We start from the raw sequence: 24310 nt of genomic DNA, 5'->3' as shown, positions 1-24310 counted from the left end.
AATTGGTTGAATATAGCATACACACTGTAGGATTGTTGTAAAAATGCAAACGAAGTAGTAATATCTGATATGATACTTGAGGAATAATGCATAACTGATTTTCTATAAAAGTGTCCTCCTTTCTTTACATTCAGTCATTTGCTAATACATTGAGATAAAAGGGAAACTCAATGATTTTTTTTTTCCCGGGTTTACTGCAGGCATAATGAATTATGATGAAAATCAATATGGCACAGCTTGTATGCAGTATACATTGAAAAGTAAAACTGATTTAAATTCTTCTTTGATAGTTATGCCCTAAAACAGTGTATACGCCTCTGCGTTTAAAGACAAATCAAAGAAACAGGGATAGGGTTCCTCTCAGCATGGGGCCCTTTCTTTATTAGTGTAAATGCTTTATGAAGAATTAAGCAATGTAATTTTATTGCATGTTATGTTTGCATTTTATTTATTTTTTTTTAAAAATATGTACTAAAGTTCAGTACTAAAGAACCCATCAATGTATTTGTTTCATATTATGATATTTTAAAAATATAATAAAATTTTATGTATATTAGTATTATATTGATGTTTGTGAAGTTTGGTAGATTAAATATCATGAAGTTATTTTAGTTCATTTTTTCTTATAAAGAATTAGATTTGTCTGATGTAAAGTGACCTTCATTCTCTTGGATTTCTGAGGATTTCCTTCTACCAATATTCATGTGACTGTCTAGATTACCTGTCTGTCTGTCTGGTCTGTCTGTCTATCTCTATCTATAGAAAACATAGCAAGTGTGAGAGTTTATCATAATAAATACACAGGGACAGCAATCATTTAAAGAGATATAACATACTAAATCCTCATATCCTGGACACAATAATTGAAGGCGAAATAAAACAAATTATAGTTTTATAATGAAATGTGCTTTGATTGGCTGTTAAGAAGCAATGTAGCTGATCAAAGACAAAATCACTGAAAGAGTTGTTTCATAATTGTCAAAGCTGAATTGTTTAAGTTGCAGCAAGTGGCTATATTTTCCAATAATAATATTGATTAGTTTGGATTTGTAACAATTTGAACTGACCTGAAACTTTTTTTAAAACTCAGAGAAAATACAGTAAAGAAAAGATCTCTTATCAAATTTTAGCTTTTAGAATACATTGCAATGTGTTCCAACATTAAAAGTAAAATCCTAAAGCAATCAGGGGATATTGGTAATAAAAAAATGTAAGCCAATGACCATCTATAGCCTCATCAGAATTATAGTATCATAACATCACCACTTTTGGTCTAAAATTTGAAATTCTCTTTACAATTTACTACAAAATTCCAACAATTCCTACTTTATAGAATGTCTTGAAACAGTTAATTGTACAGCTGAGAGCTTAATGGGAATCTGTATGGCAGGGAGCATGGATATAATAGGAATATTAATATCAGGAAAGGAGATATATTTTAAATTAATTATTTTCAGAAAAGAATATTAAAAGCCTGTTAAGAAATGTGGCATTTCAGATTCCATTATTGTATAAGCAATTTGAAGGAAAACACCAATGAAATAAAAAAATGCAAAAATAAATAAATAAAATATGACCATGAAGAGTGTGTATGTATATTAGATTATTCAGTGACATATGAAGGATAATTAGAAAAATGCTCAAATCTGTGCTGTCACAAACATTATATTACAAAGAGAGCTAATGAAGCATCCAGTGGATGTGGGTATTTAAATAGGGGTTACTGTCTTAATAAAACACAAATGTAAACATGAGACAAAGCTTTTGGACAGGTAATGAAAGAAAAAAATTAAACTCATCCAATTGCAGCTCTGCAAAATCCATTACCAATAACCGAGAACGGAGTGCCCCAGGAAAATTCAGATGCAAAACTAATAATGAAGGTGCTATGTCCTTTCAACAAATTCTAAATGAGATCTAATTTTCTTACAACCAGCGTTCCCAAACTATATAAATTTCAACTAAGCAGAAAAAAGTGACAGGCCAGCATAATTGTTATTCCAAACAGGCACAGCTGCTTGCTCACCTTAATTAGATAAAATCCCAAAAGAGAAATATTCTTTTGTTCTCTGTGCTCACCTGACTCCTTCAACTTTTATTCCTAGATATTGTTTTAACCTATCAACTCTAGAAATCATATAAGCGAAAGTGGCATGCTACCAAGATCAAAGGTCAGCTTTTCCTTACATAGGCTTCACATCCTGTTTTCCATGCTTTATACATTTTTTTTTTTTTTTTGCAAGAAAAAGCTATTTTTTTCAAAAGAAGAAATATACTACACTTATTTATTTTAAAAAAAAACTGAAAATATAAGGAGTTTACAAAAATAGGGAATTTACTAATATGTTTTGTGTATCACCTACACATCACCTACACATCACCTACACATGCAAAAGCAGACAAAAAAAAACTAAACAAACAAAAAAAGATAATATTCTTCCTTTTGTACATAGCATCTCAGAGAGATTGTTTCCAGTCCACTTCCAGATTATATGTAAAACTTATAGATTGACTATGACTATGCAATAATGAATCTATATAAATAAACATACATTATACTGTTGCTAAATAGATTACTTGTCCACGTTTATGTGAGATCCTTTAGCAGTGGACTGTTATTTAAATTAATCCTTTTATTTTTTGTATAATATGTTTTGAAATGAATTGGGGGTTCTTTTGTTTTCAAGTATATTCTGGAAAGCAAATACAAATACATATAATAGGAGAAATACACAGTCCAATTATATATACAATGGTATACCTATAACAGATATAAAGTGCAATTATAAATTAACAATGAATGCACCAAAATAATCAACAGCAGAGCAGCACACAACTGCTGTTTTCTTCTTGGAGCTCTGAAGTTTGACTAAACTAATATTTAGCGTAAGCTTTACAAACAGAAATATCATCTTGGTGATAACTCTTGCTAGCATATACACTGCTCAAAAAAATTAAGTGAACACTTAAACAACACAATGTAACTCCAAGTCAATCACACTTCTGTGAAATCAAACTGTCCACTTAGGAAGCAACACCGAGTGACAATCAATTTCACATGCTGTTGTGCAAATCGGATAGACAACAGGTGGAAATTATAAGCAATTAGCAAGACACCCCCAATAAAGGAGTGGTTCTGCAGGTGGTGACCACAGACCACTTCTTAGTTCCTATGCTTCCTGGCTGATGTTTTGGTCACTTTTGAATGCTGGATGCTTTCACTCTAGTAGTATCATGAGACGGGGTCTACAACCCACACAAGTAGCTCAGGTAGAGCAGCTCATCCAGGATGGCACATCAATGCGAGCTGTGGCAAGAAGGTTTACTGTGTCTGTCAGCGTAGTGTCCAGAGCATGGAGGCGCTACCAGGAGACAGGCCAGTACATCAGGAGACGTGGAGGAGGCTGTAGGAAGGCAACAACCCAGCAGCAGGACCGCTACCTCCGCCTTCGTGGAGGAAGGAGGAACAGGAGGAGTCCTGCAAAATGACCTCCAGCAGGCCACAAATGTGCATGTGTCTGCTCAAACGGTCAGAAATAGACTCCATGAGGGTGGTATGAGGGCGCGATGTCCACAGGTGGGGGTTTTGCTTATAGCCAAACACCGTGCAGGACGTTTGGCATTTGCTAGAGAACACCAAGATTGGCAAATTCACCACTGGTGCCCTGTGCTCTTCACAGATGAAAGCAGATTCACACTGAGCCCATGTGACAGACGTGACAGAGTCTGGAGATGCCGTGGAGAATGTTCTGCTGCCTGCAACATCCTCCAGCATGACCGGTTTGGCATTAGGTCAGTAATGGTGTGGGGTGGCATTTCTGTGGGGGGCTGCACAGCCCTCCATGTGCTTGCCAGAAGTAGCCTGACTGTCATTAGGTACTGAGATGAGATCCTCAGACCTCGTATGAGACCATAAGCTGGTGCGGTTGGAACTGGGTTCCTCCTAATGCAAGACAATGCTAGACCTCATGTGGCTGGAGTGTGTCAGTAGTTTCTGCAAGATGAAGGCATTGATGCTGTGGACTGGCCCGCCCGTTCCCCAGACCTGAATCTAATTGAGCACATCTAGGACATTATGTCTCGCTCCATCCACCAATGTCATATTGCACCACAGACTGTCCAGGAGTTGGCAGATGCTTTAGTCCAAGTCTGGGAGGAGATCCCTCAGGAGACCATCTGCCACCTCATCAGGAGCATGCACAAGCATTGTAGGGAGGTCATACAGGCACGTGGAGGCCACACACACTACTGAGCCTCATTTTGACTTGTTTTGACTTGTTTTAAGGACATTACATCAAAGTTGGATCAGCCTGTAGTGTGTTTTTCCACTTTAATTTTGAGTGTGACTCCAAATCCAGACCTCCATGGGTTGAAAAATTTGATTTCCATTTTTAAATTTTTGTGTGATTTTGTTGTCAGCACATTCAACTATGTAAAGAACAAAGTATTTCAGAATAATATTTAATTCATTCAGATGTAGGATGTGTTATTTTAGTGTTTATGAACAGTGTATATAAAAAGGGCTCTCTTGCAACTTTACATCTCATGTATAGATATTCTTCAAGAAAACAAAACCATAGCAAACACAGCACAGATATAATTTATTTTAATGCAAGGAAGCACTTTTATCAAGACAATTCTATAAATACAAATTTATTTTACAGTTAATATAAAATGACAGAGTTTGATGATATCGTTGACCAGGTATGTCCGACAAAATACGTCCTATCGCAAACATGCACTTACCTGATCGCTGGCAATCGCGATATAGGGCAGTCCCCCTGCAGCTGATCCAGCACCCCTGGGCCATTTGATCGTGGGGTCCTCGCGATCACATGGCCGGAAGAGCCGGCTTGTGCAGTGCCTTCACAGGGAGTGCCTGATCTCAGGCTGTCCCCCTTATGCCTGCAAAAAAGTTTTAAAAGTTAATAAAAGTTGTTAAAAAGTTCAATAAAGTAAATAAAAGTACTTAGATCATATATATATATATATATATATATATATATATATATATATATATAGCATTGATCCTGAGGAAAGCCCCGGACGAGGGCTGAAACATTGATCTTTTTCTAACACATATCTAATAAAGGAATTTTTAGTGCAAGACATTTACTTCTTATTTGCATATTGTGGCTATGGCTTTACATGCACCCAGCATTATATTTAAATGAACAGTCCGAGTGCAAGGACCTATGGAGAAAATATTATATATATATATATATATATATATATATATATATATATATATATATATATATATATATACAGACCAGTGCACTCGCTTATTAACTAAACAGAGATTTCACATTCTAAATAGTACTACTTAAAAACATGTCACCTAGATAAAAAATAATGGGGGTTTGGTTACATTATATGATCATACATTGCATAAGCCTGCATACATTGCATAAGCCTGGTGAGTGCAGCCCTTCTTACCTTGTATATGTATATATATATATATATATATATATATATATATATATATATATATATATATATATAAATTTTAAAAAATGAGATATATATATATATATATATACATATTTATACACACATATATTTAAATTCTTTATATAATATTTTTACATAATGAAGTAATTTTACTAATTTGAGGGATCTGACTGACAACCCAGGCAGAAAGTCCAGATAATTTGGTTCACAAGCCCTATATTTAACCCTTTAACTTTCCAGTACACCATAAAACCTGTACATAGGGGGTACTTTTTTACTCAGGGGACTTCACGGGACACAAATATTAGTGTTTCAAAACAGTAAAACATATCACAATGATGATATTGTCAGTGAAAGTGCTGTTTTTTGCTTTTTTCACACAGAAACGGTACTTTGACTGACAATATAACTGTTACATTTTACTGTTTTGATACACTAATATGTGTCCCACAGAGTCTCGCGGGTAAAACCAAACCCGCCCCATGTACAGGTTTTATGGTGTTTTCAAAAGTTACAGAGTCAAATATAAGGCTTGCTTTTCCTTTTTTCACATTAAAATTTGCCAGATTGGTAATGTTGCCTTTGAGACCGTATGGTAGCCCAGGAATGAGACATACAGTAAAATTGTGTTTGACATGTGTTTACCTTTATGTGTGTTTCTGTGTATGTATAGCGATGAATTGCGTGTGTGCATAGTGTGAAAGAGCTCCCTGTCCTGCCCCATGTCCTATAGAGCTCTCCCTTCTGTCCCTTAGAGCTCTCCCCTGCCCCTTAGTGGTTTCTCCTCTCCCCCCACCCTCCCCTAGCAGTCTCTTCTTACACCCACCCACCCTACCTGTGTGCTCCTCACCTCCCCTTCTCCTTCTCCCTGTGTTCTCATCTCCCCTTCTCCTCACCCCCCCTCCCTGTGTTCTCCTCACCTCCCCCTCCCTGTGTTTTCATCTCCCCTTCTCCAACCCTATCCTCCCTTCTTTTTCTTACACCCCCCACCTGTGTTCTCCTCACCTCCCCTTCCCCGTAGCGTGGCCTCTCTCCTCTCCGGTCCGCGGTACAGGAGTTTCTGTTTCCTGTACCCGGCCGGACTGATAGGAAGTGCACATTGAGTGTGCACTTCCTATCAGTCCGGCTGGGTACAGGAAACAGATGTTCCTGTACCGCGGACCGGAGAGGAGAGAGGCCACGCTACAGGAAGGGGAGGTGAGAAGAGAGGCAGTGCGGCAGCCACCTGAGCGCTCTCTATAGAGCGCTCAGGCGGCAACATTTAAAGGGCTGTCAATGGGGAGCAGGGCACCCCCTCCTCTATGGCACCCTAGGCGGCTGCCTAGTTCACCTTATAGGAAGCACCTGCCCTGGCATTACTCACACCATAACATGAGGGTGTGCCGTCGTATTATGGCACAACCTAGCATCAATAAACGTAACTTATCTAATAACAAGTTAAATAAAAACAACTATATGCATATAATATTTAAAAAAAAGAAAAACAAATATTTACCTAATGATGAGTTCAGTCTAATGATTACCAAATGTGCTAGCAGACAAGAAGATGCTAGCAGCTAATGGCACTAGAAAGAAATCAGTCTTGCTTAACATCAGAAAGAGTTTAAACAAATGCCCTTACTTAACTTCAGTTTGTTGTGTATGGTGAAATCAGCAATTCACAGGCATGCATAACATGTGCTAAGGGGATTCCGGACTTATACTTATCAGCTTTCAGAAGATCACATAATATGTGTGCAACTAATTAAGAAAAATTCAGGAGATGCACACATATAATGCTGAAATCCTCTAAAGGTGTTTCACAGACCAATGTGGCATAACCTCCAATCCAAAGTATGAAAAAAGACAGTCTGGACACTCCAAAGCAGATTTTATTGGACACAGAAATGTTTTGACTCCAATGAGTCTTTATCAAGCCATAATAAATGTGATATCACACAAAACCATTTATAGTGCAAAACATCAAATAGATTACTTACAGCTGTACCTCACAATAAAAAATGCAGCAATATATGGAGGTAATATCATCATAAACATTTAAATAATATTACGGAATCACAAAATAGAAATACAATTATTGTAAGCATATATAACCCAAAAGGGGATCTAGCGCTGCATTACAAATGTGTGCAACAGCAGACTTGAGGTTATGAGAAAATCGTGGCTTTTGCTAATACATTATGAACCAGTCAGTCATTATATCAAACATATGATGGACACATAAGACTGCCCTAGGCTCTAGCAGGCAACCAACAGAGCAAGATATAGGACATTCTAAATTAAACATGAAGTGCAATAAGGGAAACAAAAACATTATGTAGGGTGGCTGTTTAAGTCACAGTCAATGAAGGTGTGCTTAGGGCTACATAAACAAAGTAAATTAACTCCTAATCATCAAAATTGAACAATTATTTTGCAGGTCATGATTTTTATACCAAAACTGCTTTGCTAACTTAAGTTGTTTTAGTGTTTAGATTGTCCCTTTAATTTTATAAAGAATATGAAATGGTAAGATCGGTTTGTGCTAGTAACTTGTGATTCTGTATTGTTGTATACATCAATATCACACCATAAAGGTTGTGAAGCAATATTTATTTATTTTTTTACAAAATCGTTTAGTTAAGAAAGCAAACCAATATGGATAGATAAAAGCAATAACCACTAAAATATGAGTAGATAAGTGACAGTTTCCATAAGGAATGAACAACCAAGGTATCTGGTCCATAAATAGAAAAATTAATATGAAATGAAATAATGTACAAAGCACTGTAACCATTTCAACATGCCAGGAGTCCCTAGGCACTGACCCAATGTTGCGAGTCAAATTGGTATTCAAATGGCTACACTTACCTGGGTGCCTGCTATTGCCCCTATTTATAGAATTTGCTAAAAATGGAAACTCTTCTTGCACTTTACCAATTATCTTTTGTCCAACATGAAACTAACAAAATTTATAGGCTGAAGAGTGTCAGCTGACTTCATCCAAAACATTCTGTCCAAAAAAATACAGAATTGATAGCACTAATGGTAGAAATAGGAGCTTCTGATGTAGCCATATATCTGCAGAGGGTGTGGATTCAATTAAACATGAAACCTCTTTTTAATTCTAAATAGTGAAATTGCACCAAGGGACTACCTATAACATGTTGTTGTGAAAAATGGTGCTAATAGGAATCTATCTGCTCTGAAAAGCTTTGTTTTTGTTTGTTTATTGATTTAGTTGATGATGTGTTATTGAATTTATTGTATACAACAGTGCTCCTCAGCCTTCTCCTCAATGCACACCTAACAGTCCAGGATTCAGAGATTACCCGGATGTGTCTAAGGTGTTAAAAAAAAAAAAAAAAAAACCTTAGACTCTAAGGTGTTTTTTTTATTTTTAAAAACACCTTAGACACACCTTGGTAATTACTAAATCCTCGAATGTTAGGTGTGCCTTGAGGAGAGGGTTGAGGAGCACAAGCATACAATAAAATATATAATCATATCACGTACATAGAATTTAGAAAAAAACTAATGGTGTAAGTGATATTCTAGTAAAATTAGATAAGGTTAATAGGTATGTCATATCATTTGTATTGTGAAGCAACAAACAATAAGTCTGGCAAATCATTAACTGATGCTGACTTTGTTTGAGGTGAAAAGTACATCTGAAGGTGAGAGGCATGTATTCAATTAGTCTACAAATCAAAGACTCAATGAAAATCTAATGAAAAGTTTAAATCATGCTATCACCTGTAACTAACCTAGAGCCCTTATAAGGATGAACAAATTACATATCACATATTGTAAAATAAATATGTGCAGAGACATCTAAATCATTTTTAAAAAGACAAAAATTAACAATCAATCATAGCGGAATATGGACACATTATAACAGCCTTGGCACTACATAAATAAAAGAATATCAGAACGTGTATTTTGAACCATGAATGACTAATTAGAACAACAATTTTGTATAAAGATTTTTATTCAGGTATATATATCTGTAATCAAAATGATTCCACCCCCATTGAAAATCAGGTTTATTGTCAACATTTACAGACTTTCAGCTGTTTGCAATGAACAAATCAAATAAGAGCAATTAAAATAGCTCAACATAATGAATGCTTCAAGTGGTTTACCAAAATTCAACTGAAAAAGCAACTTATAAGGACTTCTACGGTCTCAACATTATTTAACTTAACCCCTTCAGGGCAAGCATCTTTAGTACTTAGTAGAGCCCCCTTTAACTGTTACGACCTGCTGCATACGAGATGCATAGCCAGACGTCAGCTTCTGGCCCCATTTCTGAGGAATCTTAGCCCAATTCTAATCCTATAAGCATGTTATAAGTAGTCCCCTGGTGCTATATTTTTTTTAGGAGATGTACCTCCCACAGATGACATCAAGATATTAAAATACTGTCTGTATATACAAAAAAATACTGCTTACAGTATGTATACATACCTAGCTAAAACCAGATATCTTTATTATTCAGAGCATTGCATGTGGTCCCTGAAATGCCCAGAACCCTCTCTCCTTCCAAATAGACTGTAGCTTAATGAAGTAACTGTATATTTTGAAATCCTAGCACTTCTAAAGTATATATCTACCAGTGTAAAGCAATAATAATAATAATTTGATTTAAAAAATAATTAAATACATTTTACTTTATGATGTTTTACCTGTGTTCCTGACTCTTAAATAAATAAGTAATTTTCTTAAGCAACACTGATTTTTTATTTATTTTTTTCTTTTAATTTTTCATTTGGGAAATTCCAGTATTTCAATAAGTACAATGTAAAACTGATGTTTAAAGTATTTAAAATGCTGAGGTCTGTAATGCAATTTTGCAATAACCAAAAAATAAAAAAAAGTTTGCAAACGCAACATAAGTGCCTTTATGAGTAAGCGGACTTCTGTGAATAGGACATTAAAAGCTGTTTACTTTAATGTCTTCTATAAACGAGATAAACAATATGGAAATTCTGAAGTTACTTTCAGTAACAAATTGTTACTTGACACATTTCCTAATCATAATAAGACACTCTAGGGCAGCAATGTTTTTGCAATAATTGTGCCTCTCAAGTGATTTAAGATGCTAAGGCAGCATCCTAAACTCTGACAATACACCTGAGGGATACATTCAGGGCACAACAAATCAGCATCCTGTTGTTCCTCATTGCTCAATTAACTGTTATTATGAATGACAAAATCATATGGTAAAAGAAAATGAAGAAATTAATACAACAGCTTCCTTCCATAAAAAACACCTTTGGGACTGAATAAGGATCTCATAAACATAAAAGCTTATGCAACAGGAATAATTTGCAAAGGAAGGTACCATGCATGTACAGTACTTTGCAGGAGATTTTAACACTTCCATTGATGGCCGAGAATCCATTAACACTTATAAACTGAAACAAAACACACTGTGTTGTAGAATTCATGTGTTTGTTAAGGTAAAAAACAGTGACCACATGTAGAAGTTTAATTTAGCAAAAACAGCTTTATTGACATGACATATTTAATAAAAGTTAATTTACGACTTTCCCCCCACATTTTAAATGTGAAAATGTAAACAATCACTACTATTTCACAAGCATGCATACACATAAATGTGCACACACACTAAATGCACTAATGTCCACTAGTGTGTTTCAGATACTGGCTGTTATATTCTTTGAGCCACAATGGAAAACCAGTAGAGATCAACATGTTGATTATTTTTGTTGTATACAATTTCATTCATATGCCTCACACATAATTCTATGGATCATCGGAGATAATTGCTTGTCTTGGAGTACGGAGAGTATAGGTTAGACTCTTTCTGAATCTGCATTTCAATAGCTGGCTTTTGTGGCCAGAAATAGGTATGAGGACATCTTTCTCTAGGGATTCTCTGGCTCGCTGATTGATCTACCATTGTCCTCAAGCATAGTACTATTCTAAGATACATTTCTTCTAAAGGGTAAATACCATTTCACATTCTTCATAAGAAACCGGCCTAGGAAAAGATACGCATGAGTTCAAATAAATCATCATTTTATATCAAATTTTCATATCAAAACAATTATATGATGACATCTTTAATACGTACACGAGTTGCAAAATCCCAACACTGCTTTTTGTGTGTATTGATATGATAACATTGGAAGATTTGTATTTATAGAATGATAGATGGGCAAATGATAGCATTGCAAATTCATTCATCACATATAATAACTGAATTTATCATAAGGAAAGACAGATGCAGCTGTACATACATGAAAATACAGTTTGCCCCTCTTCCCTGTATGACACTATGAATAACTGACTCTCTGGACAGTTTCTTTTGTTCTATCCTTTTTTTTTTTTTTTTACCAGTAATGGTCTGCTTTCATATTTGAATCTCCTTTAAGTTTTTTTTGTGTTGTTTATGTAACAGGTTACATTATAATATTTCAGATCGAGCAGAACAAACAGGTTATGAGTCAAGCAATCACTGAAATAAACAATCTTGAAACAAGCTTTAAAAAAAATAGTTTTGAACTAAGTTGAACAAGGAACACTTTCAACTATGGAAGTTTGAGTTAAAAATGCTTCTTTCTGAGGATGATATGTGGGTTACATTGACCAATAAGAGATCTGATCAATGAAAGCAAAGCAAAATACAGCTAAAAATGTTATAACACTAATAAAAGTTATTTAAACAATATAGCCAAAGTAAAATTAACATATGCCTATTCAACCCTGGACAAAAAAAACCTTCCAAGAACAATATGTTTGAAATTGCAATCCTGTGTGACCCACTTTGAAAAAGCCTTTACATAAGGTAAAACAAGTTAGTAATTTTATTATAATCCTTTATTGCTTTAAAGTTGTAAAAAACGTTCCTTTTTATTTTTTGCTCCTGAATAACTATTTCTCTGCTCCTGGATATCTTTTTCATGTGTGATACACCTCTCCTGGTAATATCGCTGGTGGGAATCGAGCAATACCCTCAGATTGCCCTGGAAAACTTGCTGCTGCTGACCACCCCAAGGATTGAGAAATACCCTCAGATTACTCTGGAAAAGGTGCTGCTGCTCACCACCCAGTGCACCTGAAAGTTGAATCTGTATCATTATTCAAGGCTCTATTACTTGTCTGGTGAAGGCCTTACATTCCATAGAGAAGGACATATTATATATCCTCAGGTAGGGTGTGTTTCGTCCAGGCATAGAATCTCTGAGCTGGTGTGTAGCTCTATTGAATGTAAGGGACTCTCCACATATTTTCAGGTCCCTATCAATTCTTTAGCCAGGAAGAGAGAACATTGGCAGGATTGTTGCTGCTACATATTTATGGAACTGATCTAGCACTTGACCCACTGTTTGTATTAAATCTTTTTTTTTTGGCTTCATGGGTAGACCTCCAAATTAGTTCTCCTGGAATTTTAGGAACTTGATTGAAGCAAGCAGACAAAATTTGAAGTATAGAAAGAAACAACATGACCATCACATGCATGCTACTGTACTCCCTATGGTACTGCACTCCTTCATGGTAAAAAGCATTTCAATTGTAGAATATTGTAAATGATGCAAACACACATGTTTTATACCTCCCTCCACCCCAACTGTCATAATATAGCAATAAGTTATTTTGCTTATTATATTAGAGAAATAAAAAAGTCCTTATATCCTTTTAAGTCCTTATGCCCTGGAAAAAAAAGGGAAAACATGGCATGAAAGTGAAATATAATTCTAAAACAGGAAAGTGAGAGACAGGTAAGTGAGGATTTATGGGATACATTTGTAAGGCTAAGTAAAGGTTAATAACGCATACACAATATTGGGAGGGAAATCGTTAACCAAAAGGGTATTGCTTCTTTTATTACGTTTCAATTGAAGAACTGCATAATCAGCAACAAAGCGATTTATAAAATAAAAGTAGACTTAAACAAACGTTTTTGTATCCTTCATGCTTTAAAACGTGGAAACTGGTGTATATAAAATAATAAAACTGTAATAAAGGTGCAATTTGGGAAAGAAAACCAATGCATCAGGAAAGAAAACAAACAAAACCAAAATGAAAACAATTCAGCGCAATAAGGTATAAAGCACCAATTTTGCATTTAAGACAAAACTAAATAATAAAATAATGTTTACGTATGAATCCAGTATTTCTCTAAATAATTTCTAAGCATCATTTCCCCCACTTCATGTTTTGTCCTTCTACACAAGCCAGCCCAGCATGATCACATAACCAGTTTACAACACCTCCACTTCATACCGGTCAGTGTTATCCAAATATCTATTAAGGTAAAACATTCTCCTCTAATATTCATAATAGAAAGATAACACAAGCTTAGCATTAGAGGTTTCCTTTTGAGTCTGGAGTCTATGATCAAGTCAATTTTAAATTTTTCTTGTCCGTCAGTTCAGTTCAGTAGAACGTTTAGGAGTAGCAAAGCAACTGCACAATGTGAAATGAATAGGGAATGTGTAACTCAGGAAATAGTGCCAGTATGTAACTTTCCAAGTTGATACAATTGATCACTATATAAAGTCTAATAAATGTAAGATTCAACCTCATTGAAGAGACCTTGAGAATAATGTTACAATTTGAGTTACATTGATTTGGTTGTTTGCCAGAATGCATCCATGAGGTTTGACCTACAAAGATAGCTGTACAGTTTGGATGGATAGGTCATGATTTACAAACCCACTGCACAGATGCAGAGGCATATATTCCCCCTCCCCTCCACCGCAGGTTTAAAATCACTGATGGAGAAAAGAGCAAGACAAATTGTTCTTAAGTAGTAAAGTGTATCTATTCAATGCAAATCACATGTTTATAAAGGTATCTACATTGTTAGGAGTAAATAATTTAAAGCAAATTGGTTAATAAAAACTATATACATGTTGTTAACATTTTGACATGTAATTGGCATAACACTTATAAAATAATTTCGTTCCATTTTTAGAATAATGAATAATTTTCCTAATTTGCAATTTAGTCATTAGTAACTAATAATGCTAAGTTTTTTAAGCTTTTTTTTTATAACATAATAATATAAACTGATTAATTATATTTGCCGTATGTCATGCTTGAACAATTTGTATGATGTCAGGCTATGATTGCTTTCATATAACTCACCCTCTCGTTTGACAAGTTTGATAAGCTTTACAACAATCAGTGAACGGTATCAATGCATATAATTTATGTTTAAATTAGTAATGATGTTTAGTTTCATGCTTCAGGGCTACTTGGCTTTATGATGATTTATACAGCAAAAAATGTTAAATAAAAAAGTGCAGCAATACGATATCAATTATGCCTCACAAGGGGTGCTTATTGAGTGGCCATCAGCATGTTACTTGACATGGGATTTAAGCAATAAGTTTTGAGAGTGCAAGTGAAACATAATAGAACTCATGGGTGCACACAATAGAGATTAGCACTTAGCAGTTTCATAACTTGTCTCTTTTTTGTTTTCCCATGTATCCTCCTACCTTGACAACTGCAAACTCACGTGTATTCATCAGTGGAAAAAATCTTTGAACTATGTACCTTTAAAACATAAACATATATACAATAGTGTTTAACTGTATGCAATAATTATACAAGGTTTGATAAGACAACTGAACACATACAGTTTAATGAGCTAAACACTTAGCTATAGTGGGAACAATTGGAGGTCCGTAAGGGTGACCCTTCTCCTCTTTACAGTATAATATCATAATAGGTCCTGGATAATAACTCAGAAAAAAACACGGACATAGGGTAGTGATGCAAAGTACAGAAAATCCAAAACACTCAACAAGTGAATACTCACAAGGGTGGAGCCAACGCTAGGCTCTATGGAGGTGCAGTGTGTGGTTAGGGGCCACACTCCCTTCTTTAGTTGTAGCAGGAATAAGGTGCTAAATATATATTAAAAGTATATTTATTTAAAGAATATCAAAACCAATGAAATAATACTAAAAATGTCAACTGAATATACTCTTTACACTATCACCAGGACGCGTTTCGCCACTCACATATAGGACTTTATCAGCTGGGCAGAGTAGTGAGAGAGAAAGTACTCCATCCTGCTAATATGCACCCTTAATGGGGGGTAATGAAGGTTAGGTTTGCTGGGAGTGTGTCGCGTTCCAAGTCTCGTTTCCATATGGGATCTTCTGATGTTGCGGCTACTTCCGTATGCGTCTGCCATTATTTCACTTATGGCTCGTTTCTTGGACGTCATCGCCAATCTCTTGGTGTGTGTCAGCGCCCATATTTGCATTCCATATGGGCGTTATTGTATCCCATTTGTCATTTTCCCTTCCAGTCTTTAGCATTATATTAGTTCCTTAGATTACTCCACATGCATATAACAAGGGAATAAGGGAAAGATGGCATTTGTAAACTCCAAATAAATGTAATAAATCAAACACCTCCTGTAACCATTACATCACATAGTATTATTTCTAACAATATATAAATGTTTAATATATTCTTTGTGTTCCATTTTAAATACTTTGTTAACTGGTAATATATGCCATACTGTTTTTTGGTTTGTGGTTTATTAATGGGGTATGCATAAGAGGATAACACATCACAGTGTAATAGCAACTGAATTGTTAAACACTCTTTATTCACAATTCAGTAAGAATTTAAAATAAATGCTAGTACCCATATTTTTTTTTTATAGTACTCATGTGTATTCATGACATCAATCTCATAGACTTATGCAACATTTGTTTTCCACATCCATTGGCCCTGAACCAATACTAATTAAAAATTACACATCTAATTTATGAAAAATACAACTCAATGCGACCTTCTGGAAAATAAAAAAAATTAGGCCTATTTAAACTTGCACAATGCCTCTTCTGTTTCAAATGGGACTGGGGAAAGATTGCACCAGCGTTGTGGCACCAATAAATAGCTTAAATACTTTAAAGACAGGGACATTTGTCCTGGAATTATTATATGCTTCTATGATTCAATATACTTAACGTGCTCTTCCAGGAACTGTGGATTCTAAAATAACTGATCACATTAAGTAAAACTGTATGTTGATCAGATAAGATATCTTGAGTCAATACTTACCATATGTATGTCTGTACCACTATGGTTTCATTTTGTGGTACCTATGTACCAGTTATATGACCAGTTGTCATTATATAGCAATAAAGTTTTCCTTCAACTTGCTTGGGAAAGAAAAAAAGCTGCCATTTCAGTCCTTCTGTAAGGAGAGGAACATACTGTGGCTGTGGAAAAAAGAAAAACTGTCATCAAGGTGAAATCTAATTCCAAACCAAGAAGGTAAGAGGAAGATAAGTTAGGCTTTAACCCCTTAAGGACCAAACTTCTGGAATAAAAGGGAATCATGACATGTCACACATGTCATGTGTCCTTAAGGGCTTAAAGGGTTCCTTTGTAAGGCTAAGCAAAGGTTCACTGATGCGTACACGTTATTGGGAGAGAAATTGTTAACCCAAAGGGGATTTCGTCTTTTATTAACTTTCAATTGAAGAACTGTATAATCAGCAACAAAGAAAGCATCACATACATACATATGCATAAATTTAGAGAGCAGCATGGTAGTAACGACAAACTCTCCAATATAAAAGTTGTCCTGCTGTTGCTTGGTCGTTTAAGTGCATCTCATGAATTATTTGTGCATAAGAGAATCCTAATCTCCATATATAATAATGGGTTTATTAGAAATAATGTTCTATTCCCTCTCCTAGAATGCCAACGGGTGTCATTTACGTGGCTAAAATAGGATTTACATGTACATAAAGTTGATTTTACCCTTTTGTTCATAGCATTAAACATCATTTGGTGTCTCACCCATTAATCACCAGCATTTTTATACTACACTATTAGATAATTGAAAAGAATTATCAACTAAAGGCAAAGTTTCATAGATTTTACAACTGACTTACACAATGCTGGGGGAATCCAATATCTTGGCCCTTTACTAAAGGCAAAGAGTTGAAAAGTTTTCCAGTGCAGTAAAATGTGACACATAGGGGCTGATAGGGCAGCATCAACTTCCACTCAGTTTTTTTTAGAAAACAAATTATCACATATTTTGGTATGTACCCACTTTAAGTATGTGTTACCCTTATTGATTGATGGCTGGGGATGATACTGAGAGACTGGCCAACTACTCATGTCAAGATGAGGGAGAGAGACAACATTGATTTTAGTATGTGTGGTGTTCTCCAGCTAATCAATCTTGGCAGTGAAGATGGCTAAATCATTTTGTGAAATAGTATATATCCACCTGTCTTTTTTGCAATTCAGGAATTTATTTTATATCAGTTGCAGCAGTGATATGATTAAAAAAAAATAAAAAAAAAAAATGACATACTTTTTAATGAAATGCTTTATTGAAGCTGTCCAATCATCAGTTTTCTTTCTTTGTCCATACTTAAATGGCAAATCAGAAAAGATAGATAGAAAGATAGACTTCGAAAAAAAGTCTTTACTAATATATGTCCAACAAAATCGACATATTGACCCTATAGGGTCATTATCAAGAAAGTGCAATAACAATTAATGTGTGTATATAAGGTGAATAATTAAGTAGTTGCACTCACCAATTATTTACAAAAGTAAAAAAAATCAACATAGTATAATACTATTAAAACAGAAATAAATGGGAATTAGGTAAGTATTGCACTCACAAACATATAATTGGTAGAAGACCTTAAAAATCAATCAATTGATGTATTCTTCTCTCTTCTCAAACTTCAATAAATACCAAATCATATATGGAGAGAGAGAGTAAAAAAAGCAGGAACAGAGTAGATCTTCAATAGTTTAAGACACTCCATACTTTCTTATATATATAAGCATATCACCATATCCACTGGTTCTCTGTTCAGTCTGAATTCCAGGTGGTGAAGGAATATTAAAACAGCTAAATAAATACAATAAAATCAATAAAAAATTTGCCCTATGCGTTTCCTCCATGTGCATGGACTTCCTCTGGGGAAAAAGTAAAATGTTATAATATATATGCCCGATTATTGAGTCTTTCACTGGTGTTGCTATTGTTTTTGGTATATTAGTGTGTGTTATCTTGCACTCACCCATTGCAGTGTAATCCCAACACCAACGGCGAGTTCCACACACCAGAAGTCACATCTGTAGATACAAATATCCATTTTGCTATCTATCCTAGCTGTTCATATAAGGGTTAATTTGAACCAAGAATAAATTTGGCATTTTATCTCCTATTCTCGGAAATTTCGAAATGTTCTTGTTAATTGTCCAAGATATCGGTATTTGTAAATATCTGGTTTTAATCAAATGTGTAATGCGTTATATAACGAAAGATTATAACTAGAATCAGCTGTTTATAACTCGTAAAAAACATATTATGTAATTAAATGCTCATGACCCCCACCGACATGAAAATGGGGTATAAATGCAACTGATGTATAATTAAAATTTGAATTGATTATAGAACACATCTCTTGTCTTCTTGACTGATTCCCAGGATCCTGTCTATCTAAGAGGGTGTGGCTCCGACAAAATATCCATCTATCTAAGAGGGTTTCGTGTATGGCTGATTTTATCCCCTACAATTTGGTACCAGAAGTGTTTTTTGGGGTGCAATTGAAGGAGCGAGAAAGATAAGGTAAAAGTATTAAAGAGTGTCTATTTGACTTGGTTCTTTTGCTTGTATTTTTCCATCATTCACACATTGCATATCTATGTTTTTGCAAAACAAACAGAATATAGGCGCTCACTATAGTGTAACAGGTGATATTAGATGGGCAGCAGTGATCAGCACAAGGATTCCCCACCTTATGAGAGAACAATAGTGAACAACAATAAAAGAAAACCGCGCCCTTATTATGATACGGACATACGTACTCAAGTCCTTTTGGCCTTACAATTTCAACGGTATACCTCAAAAAAAAAAAAGAGAAATATACAAAATAATAGTGTAACCCTGTGGGTAATCTGAGAGTGAAAAAGAAATATATGGTTATACACTCACATTTGGCAGAGCTAAATACAGAGCTCTGCTGTTTTAGCGTGTAGACGGAATAATCCCCGTCCTAGGATATATGTGAAGTAGTTAGCGTCTTGATGGTCTCAAATAGAAAAAACAGACAGGAATATCCACATAGTGTAGTAAGTACCAATATTAGTATGGGTGATAAGTGAATAAAAGGTATCGTACTCACATTTACCAGAGCGTACCTCGCTCTAGTTAGTAGCGCATAGGTGGTATGATCCCCACCAAGGAATATAGACGAAAACCAGGAACAAAATATAATATGGAGATCTCAGAGTAATAAAAAGTAATAAAAAGTATATTAAAACTATTTATTAACATATATATAGATAAAAAGCAAGATGCATAAAATACTCTATGAGAAAGTCCATATAAAATCCACTTTACGCGTTTCACCTATGGAGGCTTCTTCAGAAGTGTGGATAGAGTCCTGGTAATGTCCAAATATATAGCAGATGTAATAAAAACAATTGGTGACATGTGGTAGGAAAATTAGTTTACTTACTGTTCCTAATTTCGCGCGCGCTGTCAAACCGGAAGTGACGCGGCGCCATAATTCCCAGTGGTTTCAAGGAAGTGAGTTTACTCTAACCACCGGTGGAACGCACGCGTCATACCGGAAATGACGCGGCGTGGCCGGCCGGTGGTATTCTGTGCATTCCAGCGTGGAACGCATATCGGAGACGGGCCAATCAGGGGCTGTAGCTGGCCACTGTAGATAATGCCAGGTTAATGTCCATGGGCAAATAGAGTATAAATGTTCGAATCTGGCAGGCATTATACCAATATACAGGCACAATACAAAGTGAAAGAACAATAACATAGACCTTATCGATAAGAGGTATATGTGCATTAACAACTACAATAATATGAGTTTAAATACATATAAAGGGTACATAAAATTGCACATAAAATATGGGTAAAATCAAAGTGAGTGACTCCACTCCATAAATGGGGTGTCTGTATGTATACACAAACATAGATATCCATATTAGTAAGTAATATATATTGGATTTATGAGCCACATAAATAATAAGAGGCTTTGATCAAAATGCAATATGATAGGTATAAGAAAACAAAATAGAATTTAAACAAAAGAGACCACACAGAATAACAAGGGAAAACTACCAACCCTACACTTATCACCAACAGAGATCCCCAAAGAGACACACTAAGAAATTTCACAACATGCACCACTGGGAAAAATCTCCAAATGAACATTTTCAAAAAAGCACCTTCCAAAAAAATACTTTTCAAAATGGTACAAAAAATCCAGCCGTAACAGTCAAACAAATCTCGGCCCGCACTAGATTTCCAGAATTCAATAGAAAAGATTTACACTACAATGATGGAACCCATTCACAGCACACAGATACACCACTAATTGTAAGACCAAAAACTCATAAACACACATATGCACCATTTTCACCACAACAAAGACACACCAAAAAACGACACTACTCCTGGGAAAAAGTCACTACAAAAAAGCGCAAAAAACACGATGAATGCGAACCCAACACTCCAAATGAATTGATCACAAAAAACAGATACAATGTGTTATCATTTTGTGAACCATTTGATGAAACTTCTTTTTTAGAAATTCCTTACAACAGGGAACGCCATACGAACCTCATAAACATTACCCCAATAAAGAGTCGAAAGAGAGACCTAGAGGACGAAGATCAGGGAGAAGACAGCAAAAAAGGTCGAATGGAAAGATCTTAGCATCTAACCAGTCACCTACAGGCATATTCAACCTATCCAATAAAAATCTAAATAAAATGGAAATAGATGTTTTAAAAAAGGGCCTGAAATTTGCACCAACAAGACCATATAACTCCTTTATGACCTTTATAGATATCAACAAGTTCGTTAGAAACGCCACATTGAAAAGATTTTTTGTTGCCAACTCTAAGAATGAACAAGTCGGATCTATAAACATCCCTGCCGATATCTCAGACAAAAAATACATAAAAAGTAACTTAAAAAACAAGTCTAGTTTTTATCCTGCACACTATAAATCTAGCGCTCTCGACATCTTCGAGAAAAAGGTTGGGAGAGACATAAGAAACTTGGAAAACAACAATAGATATAAGGATAAAGCCAATCTAAACAAAAATGAGAGACAAATCCTAAAAGATCTGTATAATGACAAGTCCATTGTAATCAAACCCGCAGACAAGGGTGGAGGTTTGGTGGTACTATCAAAAGAACAATATGAGGAAGAGGCCAATAAACAATTAAACGACCCCACCACTTATATTAAACTAAAAGCGAACCCCACCGTAACTATAAAAGAAAAATTAACATCTTTTCTAAAAAGAGGACTAAATGAGGGCATTTTAGACCCTAAGGAATTTCATTACCTCAATGTCGCACATCCAAGAATCCCAGTCATCTATTTTCTCCCCAAGATTCACAAGGACCTAACTAAGCCCCCAGGACGTCCTATCGTCTCTGGGATAGGGTCTGCACTCTCGAATCTTTCGGAATACATAGACATCCTACTCCAGCCGTATGTTATTCAATCTAAATCATACCTTAGGGACACCATAGATCTTTTAAAAAAACTCGAAAAGATTGCTTGGCAAGAGGACTTTTTATTCATTACTTGCGATGTTCAGTCACTGTACACCATCATACAGCATGAAAAAGGGTGTAATGCAGTTAAGACTATCTTAGAGAAAGCAAATTTTATGGAACAAGAACAAATCGACTTTTTAATCGAAGGTATTAATCTGATTCTTAACAATAATTACTTTTGGTTTAAAGATTCTTTTTATTTACAGAACAGAGGAACAGCTATGGGTACTAGATTCGCGCCCAGCTATGCCAACCTCTTCATGGCCGAGTGGGAAGACAGATTTATTTGGAGTGGGCATGGCTGGACGTCGAATCTAGTATCCTACTCTAGATACATAGATGATCTTATTTTTATTTGGAAGGGTACTCTAAAGGAAGCACATGATTTTATCCATTTTTTAAATTCAAATCAAGAGGGTATCATTTTAACTTCAGAAATTAATGGTAAGGAGATCACATATTTGGATCTTAACATTTATATTAAAGATGGCGCTATTCACACTAAAACTCATTTTAAAGATGTGCACGTTAACAATTATATTAATACAAAAAGCTGCCATAATAAAGTTTGGCTCAATAGCATCCCAAAGAGCCAAATTACTAGACTCAGGAGAAATTGTTCGGATAATAAAGTGTTTTTAGAACAGGCGAATAAGATTAAAAATTGCTTAACAAATAAAGGCTATAATAAAGAACAAATAGAGTCCACCATACAGCAAACATTGGAGATTAATCAAAAAGAGCTCATACATAAAATGAAACCTAACCAAAAAAATCAAGTTAATCTACCGATAGTATTAGACTATAATGATAAAAACAAACATTTAAAAAGGATAATGAACAAACATTGGCACATTTTAAAAGAAGACCCCATTCTAAAAGACATAATTCCAAATAAACCACGTATTGTTTTTAGAGGTGCCCCAAATTTAAAAATGCATTTGACGAACAATTACACCAAAGATCAAGTAGTAAGCAAACACACAAAGGACTCTTTACCCCTCGCCAATGGTTTCTTTAAATGCAATAGCTGCATAGCTTGCAAAAAAACTAAACCAACAGAGAAAAGAAGGTCGACTTTTAAATCAAACAACAACAATAAGATCTATAATATCAAAGAAACTATTACTTGTGAAAGCAAGAATGTTATTTACTTGCTAGAGTGCCCGTGCGGCCTCCAATATATTGGTCGTACCATTAGACCTTTAAAAATACGTATAGCAGAACACTGTAGAAACATTGAAAAGAAATATGAGAAACATTCAGTGTCTGCCCACTTCTGTAAACACAATAGTGACCCCAAATTTCTCACATTCACAGGAATTGCCACAATAAAAAACCATTGGAGAGGAGGTGATTTTATTAAAAAAATAGGTCAAAAGGAGATGGAATGGGTGTTCAAAATTGATACGTTGCATCCGAACGGCTTAAATATAGATTTTGATCTCTTTAATTTTTTATAAATTTTTTATAATTTTCTATAATATTGACCTATGTTTGCTCTATATATTATTCTTTTTCTTTTTGAATATTCATTGCCATTCTTCCTGTATTTATTCTATTTTAATTTAAAAATTTTAAAATAATCTTTTTAGTCCCATTCTCCCCCCTTTTTCTCCTCCTTTTTTTAATATTTCCCCTTTTTTATATATTTTTATATATATATATATATATATATATATATATTTTGATACTGTATACACATGTATATATAAACATAGAGTCTGTATACACCCACTCATATTAATTACACCAATTATACTCCCTTCTTTTCCTTTTTTTACCCTTGATGTATATCTTATTAAATACTAAATATTTATCAATTTTTTACCAGTAATTAATTTTAACTATTTTGTTTTCTTATACCTATCATATTGCATTTTGATCAAAGCCTCTTATTATTTATGTGGCTCATAAATCCAATATATATTACTTACTAATATGGATATCTATGTTTGTGTATACATACAGACACCCCATTTATGGAGTGGAGTCACTCACTTTGATTTTACCCATATTTTATGTGCAATTTTATGTACCCTTTATATGTATATAAACTCATATTATTGTAGTTGTTAATGCACATATACCTCTTATCGATAAGGTCTATGTTATTGTTCTTTCACTTTGTATTGTGCCTGTATATTGGTATAATGCCTGCCAGATTCGAACATTTATACTCTATTTGCCCATGGACATTAACCTGGCATTATCTACAGTGGCCAGCTACAGCCCCTGATTGGCCCGTCTCCGATATGCGTTCCACGCTGGAATGCACAGAATACCACCGGCCGG

The sequence above is a fragment of the Pelobates fuscus genome, chromosome 5 (genome assembly GCF_036172605.1).
Source record: "Pelobates fuscus isolate aPelFus1 chromosome 5, aPelFus1.pri, whole genome shotgun sequence".
In the NCBI taxonomy this organism is placed as follows: domain Eukaryota; kingdom Metazoa; phylum Chordata; class Amphibia; order Anura; family Pelobatidae; genus Pelobates; species Pelobates fuscus.
The sequence above is the reverse complement of the archived record's forward strand: the minus strand, read 5'-3'. Positions refer to the sequence as shown.